General features: G+C 49.6%; 1 pseudogene; it reads left to right on the top strand.

Moving 5' to 3' along the window:
• Nucleotides 1–211: 211 nt before the first annotated feature.
• LOC142004516 (olfactory receptor 6F1-like) lies at nucleotides 212–7,178 on the top strand (annotated as a pseudogene).
• Nucleotides 7,179–8,028: the final 850 nt, after the last annotated feature.

Genomic DNA, 8,028 nt, shown 5'->3' on the forward strand with positions numbered 1-8,028 from the left:
CATATACTCACCACCTAGGTAACGGCTCGGTGCACGCATCCTGAACTGGACCCATAATTGCTATCACCACACGTGTAAAACCAAAGTGTGGAGAGAAAAGCCGACGCCGGTCTTATGTGGAAAAACCAGACAGTGATACCACTTCTCTAACTCCCGCTTCTGAGTATTTCCAGCACCTCCAGGCACACAACCTGTGCTAATGAAGTCAGCCATGGACCAGCCTGAAGAAATGGTTCTCGTAACACGGTGTATGCCAATCAGTGAAAACGAACGGTCTGTCTTCTACGCTGCTTTCGACTTTCTCTCTTCTCTGGCCTAGTCTTCCCTAGCACGGTCGTCTCACATGCGCTAGTCTGGCAGAATAAGACCGTTCGATGTGGGAGCGCATATTTCCTCAGCTGAAAGACCACCAGCTGATGTTTTCTTCAGGGATAGTCACAGCCCTCCTTGGAGAACGTCGGCTGGAATTCCCGCGGGCTGGCCTGGGATTAGTAAACTCACACGCCTGCCGTCCTGGAGTTCACCAGCCCTCGGTGTGTGTCTACGTTACATGGAATATTGATCAGGTCGGGGTCGATCTTGCAGGGCTTGATTTCAGGCAGCTGGTAAGGATACACGAAATCGATCTATCTGGGGTCGTCTGTTAACCCCTGTGCTCCTCCTTCTCGCCAGGAGTGAGGGAGGTCGATGGGAGAATTTCTCCCCTCGAACTCCCTCGGTGTGGACAGCCAGGTAAGTCGATTGCAGAGAAATCAATTCTACCTATGCAATTGCTGTAGCTACAATTGTCTATCTGCAGGTGACTTTAATGCCCAGCGTAGACCTGGCTTAAGTTCTGTGCCGCTTTTACTTCTTGATGTCACATCTCCAGTCTCCACCCATCACCCTTGGATCTGGGCTTGGGAAGAATCGGCTGAAAAACAGGGTTCTTTTACCATCTAAGCAGTGGCAGACGCAATTAGGCCTTAACCTGAGCTTTAAGGCGGTAGCTCTCAAAGTACTGTCCCCATTTCACAGGTGGGGAAACTGAGGCAAGGGCAAGGCAGACTCATGCCGGAATGAAGGACAGGTGAATGACTGGAAGTGGACCAGGCTTTCTCTGCAGGAGACACAGCATCTGGACCACGTGGGCCCACTCGCACAGGATTTCCCAGGGTATTCAGGCACAGAAAGAATCTGGGCTTACTTAATTTGCAGAAGAGAAGAGTGAGGGGCGATTTGATAGCAGCCTTCGGCTTCCTGAAGGGGGGCTGTAAAGAGGACGGAGAGAGGCTGTTCTCAGTGGTGACGGATGGCAGAACAAGGAGCAATGTTCTGAAGTGACAGAGGGGGAGGTGTAGGTTGGATATTAGGAAAAACTCTTTCCCCAGGAGGGTGGTGAAGCACTGGGATGCGTTGCCTACAGAGGTGGTGGAATCTCAGTCCCTTGAGGTTTTTAAATCCCGGCTTGACAAGGTCATGGCTGGGATGATTTAGTTGGGGTTGATCCTGCTTTAGGCAGGGGGCTGCACTCGATGACCTCTGAGGTCCCTTCCAGCCCTGGGAGTCTGGTACTATGTTACAGGGGCAGACAGGCACTTTGTGGGGCTTTCCAGGACACCTGAATCGCTGAGTGCCATGTCTCCAGGCACATTGTGCAGCGTTCCTCACTCCCACTCTGTTCAAATTAAGCCCCTAATTTCCAATCTGCCAGGCAAAATGCAATGGAGCAGGCTGAGCCCTCTAGCCGAAATGGCGTTACCGGCTTCCGAGGTGCTGAGAAAGGAGCAGGAAATGATCGAAAGTGCTCATGGACAATGCCCTCAAAGCTAAAGCAGCAGTTAGAGGGTTAGTCGGCCTCTGCTATGCAGCACCGTGGTCTAAGTGGGAGCAAGACGGAGTCCCTGTTGCGCCCTTTTGCACAGCATGTTGCAAGAAAGGCTGCGTGGTGACGGGAGACAGCAAGGTGTGTGCCCAGCTGGAGGTTACTCCCTGTCAGGCCTACAGCATCCTCAGAATGTTCCAACCTCCCTGAAGAAAATTTCCTGACTCACTGAATGCTGAATCCTGCCTGGGGGAGTTTTCCCTCACACCCTGCCCTGACGGCGAAGGAAGGAGGCATAGAATCCTAGAACCCTAGGGCTGGAAGGACCTCAGGAGGTCACCCCACGAAATCGGGGACTTGAAAACCTAAGTGATCAAGGACTTATAGGCTACGTCTAAATGTGAAGCCTACATCGAAGTAGCCTATTTCGATGTGGCGACATCGAAATAGGCTATTTCGATGAATAACGTCTACACGTCCTCCAGGGCTGGCAACGTCGATGTTCAACATCAACGTTGCGCAGCACCACATCGAAATAGGCGCTGCGAGGGAACGTCTACACGCCAAAGTAGCACACATCGAAATAAGGGTGCCAGGCACAGCTGCAGACAGGGTTCACAGGGCGGACTCAACAGCAAGCCGCTCCCTTAAAGGGCCCCTCCCAGACGCACTTGCACTAAACAGCACAAGATACACAGAGCCAACAACGAGTTGCAGACCCTGTGCCTGCAGCATGAATCCCCAGCTGCAGCAGCAGCAGCCAGAAGCCCTGGGCTAAGGGCTGCTGCCCACGGTGACCATAGAGCCCCACAGGGGCTGGAGAGACAGCGTCTCTCAACCCCCCAGCTGATGGCTGCCATGGAGGACCCCACAATTTCGACGTTGCGGGACGCGGATCGTCTACACGGCCCCTACTGTAGGGCGCTATTCGGATCCCCTCATGAGGTTAGCGACTTCGACATCTCGCCGCCTAACGTTGAAGTTAACTTCGAAATAGCGCCCGACGCGTGTAGCCGCGACGGGCGCTATTTCGATGTTAGTGCCGCTACTTCGAAGTCGCGTGCACGTGTAGACACAGCTATAAACTCTCAGGAGGAGAGGCACTAGTGATTATGACTTGAGTATGCTGGTAATGTGAATCCGGAATCAAGTCCCTACCAGGAACGAGTAGGACATTGTGTGTTGTGAACAAGACACGAGAAGTCGTTCTTCTGCTCTCCTCTGCGCTGGTTAGGCCTCAGCTGGAGGATTGTGTCCGGTTCTGGGCGCCGCAGTTCAAGAAAGATGTGGAGACATTGGAGAAGGTCCGGCAAAGAGCAACAAGAATGATCAAAGGTCTAGAGAATGTGACTTATGAAGAAAGGCTGAAAGAATTGGGCTTGTTTAGTTTGGAAAAGAGAAGATTGAGGGGCGACATGATAGCAGTTTTCAGGTATCTAAAAGGGAGTCATAAGAAGGAGGGAGAAAACTTGTTCTTCTTGGCCTCTGAGGAGAGAACAAGTGGCAATGGACTTAAACTGCAGCAAGGGAGGTTTAGGTTGGACATTAGGAAAAAGTTCCTAACTGTCAAGGTGGTCAAATTACTGGAGTAAATTGCCAAGGGAGGTTGTGGAATCTCCATCTCTGGAGAGATTTAAGAGCAGGTTCGATAACAGTCTAGCAGGGATGGTTTAAACAGGACTTAGTCCTGCCATGAGGGCAGGGGGCTGGACTTAATGTCCCTTCCAGTCCTAGTGTTCTATGATTACGCCGAGGGGGAATTCTGTGCCGCTGCGAACATGCAATCCTTATGGGTCCTGCAGAATTTTCTTCTGGTGCAACAGCCGCCTCTGGTGGGCACAAGGCAGAAGTGCAGCCCTTCCAGGGCGGAAATGTGGCAGAAAATGCCTCCATGTCGTCAGGACTGCAGAATCCTTGACTAGTACCACCAGGTCGTCCCAGCGGTGTGCTGGAAGGGGACTTCAGAATGGCCAGTGTGAGGCACGGGGTGCGGGTTGGGCTCAGCAGCGAGTGGCAGAGTGGGAAGGGGAGTGGAAGACCAAATATCGATAATAAGACAAAAGATATCATACTTCCCCTATATAAAACTATGGTATGCCCACATCTCGAGTACTGCGTGCAGATGTGGTCTCCTCACCTCAAAAAAGATATATTGGCATTAGAAAAGGTTCAGAAAAGGGCGACTAAGATGATTAGGGGCTTGGAAAGGGTCCCATATGGGGAGAGGCTAGAGAGACTGGGACTTTTCAGTCTGGAAAAGAGGCGATTGAGGGGCAATATGATAGAAGTATATAAAATCATGAATGGTGTGGAGAAAGTGAATATAGAAAAATGATTTACCTTTTCCCATAATACAAGAACTAGGGGACACCAAATGAAATTGATGGGTAGTAGGTTCAAAACTAATAAAAGGAAATTTTTCTTCACACAGCGCACGGTCAACCTGTGGAACTCCTTGCCTGAGGAGGCTGTGAAGGCCAGGACTCTATTAGGGTTTAAAAAAGAGCTTGATAAATTTTTGCAGGTTAGGTCCATAAATGGCTATTAGCCAGGGATAAAGTATGGTGCCCTAGCCTTCATAACAAGGGCAGGAGATGGATGGCAGGAGATAAATCACTTGATCATTGTCTTCTGTTCTCCTTCTCTGGGGCACCTGGCATTGGCCACCGTCGGCAGATGGGATGCTGGGCTTGATGGACCTTTGGTCTGACCCAGTATGGCCGTTCTTATGTTCTTATGTTCTTATGTAAATAGTACAGGGAAGGTTGGCTGCAGGAACACAGATGTGTTCACAGATAGGTGGAACTATATTACCAAGGTAATTGAAACAGCCGTGAGTAAGTTGCATTATTCTGAGACATCAAATCTGCGGAGCTGGCAGGACTTTCGGATATTGTCTGCAGGCTTCCCAAGTCTTTTGTCACGGCGTTTTTCATCTTGCGAGCAGAATTTCCAGAAACGAGGGGGCTGAACTGGATGGCCTCCAGAGGTCCCTTCCAGCCCTAGGAGGCTGTGATCCCCCAGGAGGAGTATATATCCTGGGTGCTTCTGTGGGACCAAATGCACAAAGCAAAGGATAGTAATAGACAGATCGCCATGCTGGTCTATAGTCTATCAAAACAAAACAGCAGCCCAGGAGCACTTTAAAGACTAACAAAATAATTTATTAGGCGATGAGCTTTCGTGGGACAGACCCACTTCTTCAGCCCAGAGCCAGACCAGAACAGACTCAATATTTAAGGCACAGAGAACCAAAAATAATAATCAAGGTTGACAAATCAGAAAAATATTATCAAGGTGAGCAAATCAGAGAGCAGAGGGGCAGGATGACAATTTTCTAGCTCATTATAGGGGCTCTTCTACATACTTTGCTTTACCTAATTCTTGACCCCCCCCGCCCGCCTGCCTTCTGCCTCTCTGCTTTGCTCACCTTGATAATAATTGTTCTGATTTGTTAACCTTGATTACTATGTATGGCTCTCTGTGCCTTAAATATTGAGTCTGGTCTGGTCTGGCTCTGGGCTGAAGAAGTGGGTCTGTCCCACGAAAGCCCATCACCTAATAAATTATTTTGTTAGTCTTTAAAACGCTCCTGGGCTGCTGTTTTTGTTACAAAGCAAAGAGCAATTATAAGGTGTTTAATGATAACGTAAATGGTGCTTGGGAATCGCTCACAATACAGCACACCTGGTCCAGGAGAGAGGAACAATAGATACACTGTGCTCTGTTTGCTTGTCCTGCGTTTCCAGATAGCAAACTGCTTCCCAGGCTCATAGAGTGAAGGCCAAACCCGTCTAAGGAGAAGGGGTTTCTCGGAATGAAATGCAGCCCGTGCAGGGCAATCGCATGAAACATGGCCACGGCTGGTCTCCTAAGATCTCCTCTCCCCCTCTGAAATTCAGGCTCATGCCACACGGACACAGGGCAAGGGGCTGATCCAATTCCTATATGAATCCAGAGTGAATCCCATGGAGGAAGGGGAGTTTTATACTATTGTACCGCCAGGGTCTGGGTGAAGGTAAGAGAAGAAAATCTGTTTGGGGCCCAGTCAAGGCTCATGGTCTCATTCTGCTTCTTATTCACCCCAGTGTGAAGCTGGAGCACGTACAAAGGAGGTGAAGGAAAGTAGCTTTCCAGCACCCTCCAGCAAAAATGGCCACAGATCACCAAATTCCTTCAGGCTTCTTTAAGAATCTGCATCAAGGACCCCTGGCTTCCCTTGTTAGCTCTCAAAGCAGAGTGCGGTCGAGAGTCTAGATGTAGAAATTGGATGTCAGGACTCCCAGGATCTAAGCTCAGCTAATCTGTGCTTGACCCTCTGTGCAACCCTGACCCAGTCCGTGGGTGCCTTCACTGTCCGGCACTCATCCCCTGACATCGCTATCTGGCTAAGGCCCCCGTGTATCTCACCGGCCTTGTTTCATCGGTTTCGGCAGGTCACACTGACTGAAGGGAGCAGGAGAACCAAACGGTCGTGGTGGAGTTCATCCTCCTGGGATTGCCAGGGAGCCTGTATTTGCAGAGCTCCCTCTTTGTGCTCTCCCCCTTGATGTACATCCCGACCGTCCTGGCAAACATGGCCATCATAACGCTAGTGGTGATGCACCGCCGCCTCCACACCCCTATGTCTTCTTCCTTTGCAATCTCTCTTTCTCGGAGGTCTGGTACACCTCCGCCTCAGTTCCTAAAGCCCTTGCCGTCTTCCTGGGAGAGAGCAAAACCATCTCCTTCACTGGCTGCCTCCTGCAGATGTACTTTCTTCTTCTTGGGCTGCACAGAATATTTCCTCCTGTGCATCATGACCTACATTCGCTATCTGGCCATCTGTTACCCATTGTCGCTACAGCGCCATTATGAACAGCACCTTGTCAGGTCATCGGGCTCTTGGCTCTTGGGTGTCTGGTTTCCTGGTTATTGCTCTGCTGGCTTCTTTTATTCCCAAGTTGTCTTTCTGTGGCCCAAACGTTATTGCTCGCTTTGCTTGGGAGATAGACTCCTTGATTGTCTGGTCTTGCACGGACATATACCTCACGGAGATGCTGGGTTTGACCATCTTGGCCATTGTCATTCTGAGTTCATGTGTGATAACCCTCCTTTCCTACCTCTATATGATTGCCCCTAACCTGAGAATCCCATCAGCCACAAGCCAGCAAAGGCTTTTTCCACTTGCTCGTCCCATCTCACTCTCATGGCTCTCCGGTACGGCTCCACCATTTTAGTCTTTGTCAAGCCATCTGCTCAGAATTCACTGGAACTGACCAAGACAGTCAACATCCACCACATTGTTATCACACCTCTGCTGAACCCTTTCATCTACGGTTTGAGAAACACCGAGGTGAAGGAAGCCATGAGAAATGCTCTCAGCTGGAAATAACAGTATTTCTGGAATGTCAACATTGTAAAAACTAGCATGATCAAGTTATGGACACCTCCAAGTGTGGATATCGAGCCATGAACCATCCTGACAGCTACGTATCTCTGGGACAATCACTGAGATCTGAAGACAAAGCACCCTAGTTTGAAGGGATCTGTCCATGGAACAATTTTCCACACCCTGTAAAAGATAAGAGGATGGCACCCTGGAATGCAAAGACCCTGACAATGACATAGAGGTCATTGTGGATAGCCAGCTTGGGCACGTGATGTTACAGGGCAAAGAAAAGCTTAGATGACTTTTTGGAGATCATAGACAGTGGACTACAAAGTACCTGAAAGAAGGAAATACTACTTCTGTGAGGTGCATTGACAGCCACTGTTGGAAGAGTGGATGGGGATTTCAGATAAGGCAGCGGTAACTAGGTGACTGACTTCCAATAAATTTGCTTGTGTGCTTGTTACACCTTCCTCTGAAACATGAGATTGGAAATAGCAGAAGGCAGAACCCCTGGGCAGGTTGGAAATCTGGAATGGTGTAAAATGTTCTTGCTTGACAGCTCTGCCGCACAAAGTCAGCTGAAAAGGATTTTGGGTGAGGAAGGAATTGCCCCACCCTGAGTCAATTGGCAGGGATTTGGGGGGTTTCCCCTCTTTCCTCTTTGTAGGGCATGGGTCACCTGGTGAGACCTTAGCTTACGTGGCCGTCCTTTCTGAACAAGGTCAGCAGGAGAGTTTCTCCTGTTCATCTCCCTTAGTCTAAATCTACACTAGGGTTCTAAGTCGATTTCCAATGCACAATGCTAGCTATGCCATTAGTGCAGCTAGAATCAGTGTATCAGAATTGACTT

Source organism: Carettochelys insculpta, chromosome 32 (genome assembly GCF_033958435.1).
Source record: "Carettochelys insculpta isolate YL-2023 chromosome 32, ASM3395843v1, whole genome shotgun sequence".
In the NCBI taxonomy this organism is placed as follows: Eukaryota; Metazoa; Chordata; order Testudines; family Carettochelyidae; genus Carettochelys; species Carettochelys insculpta.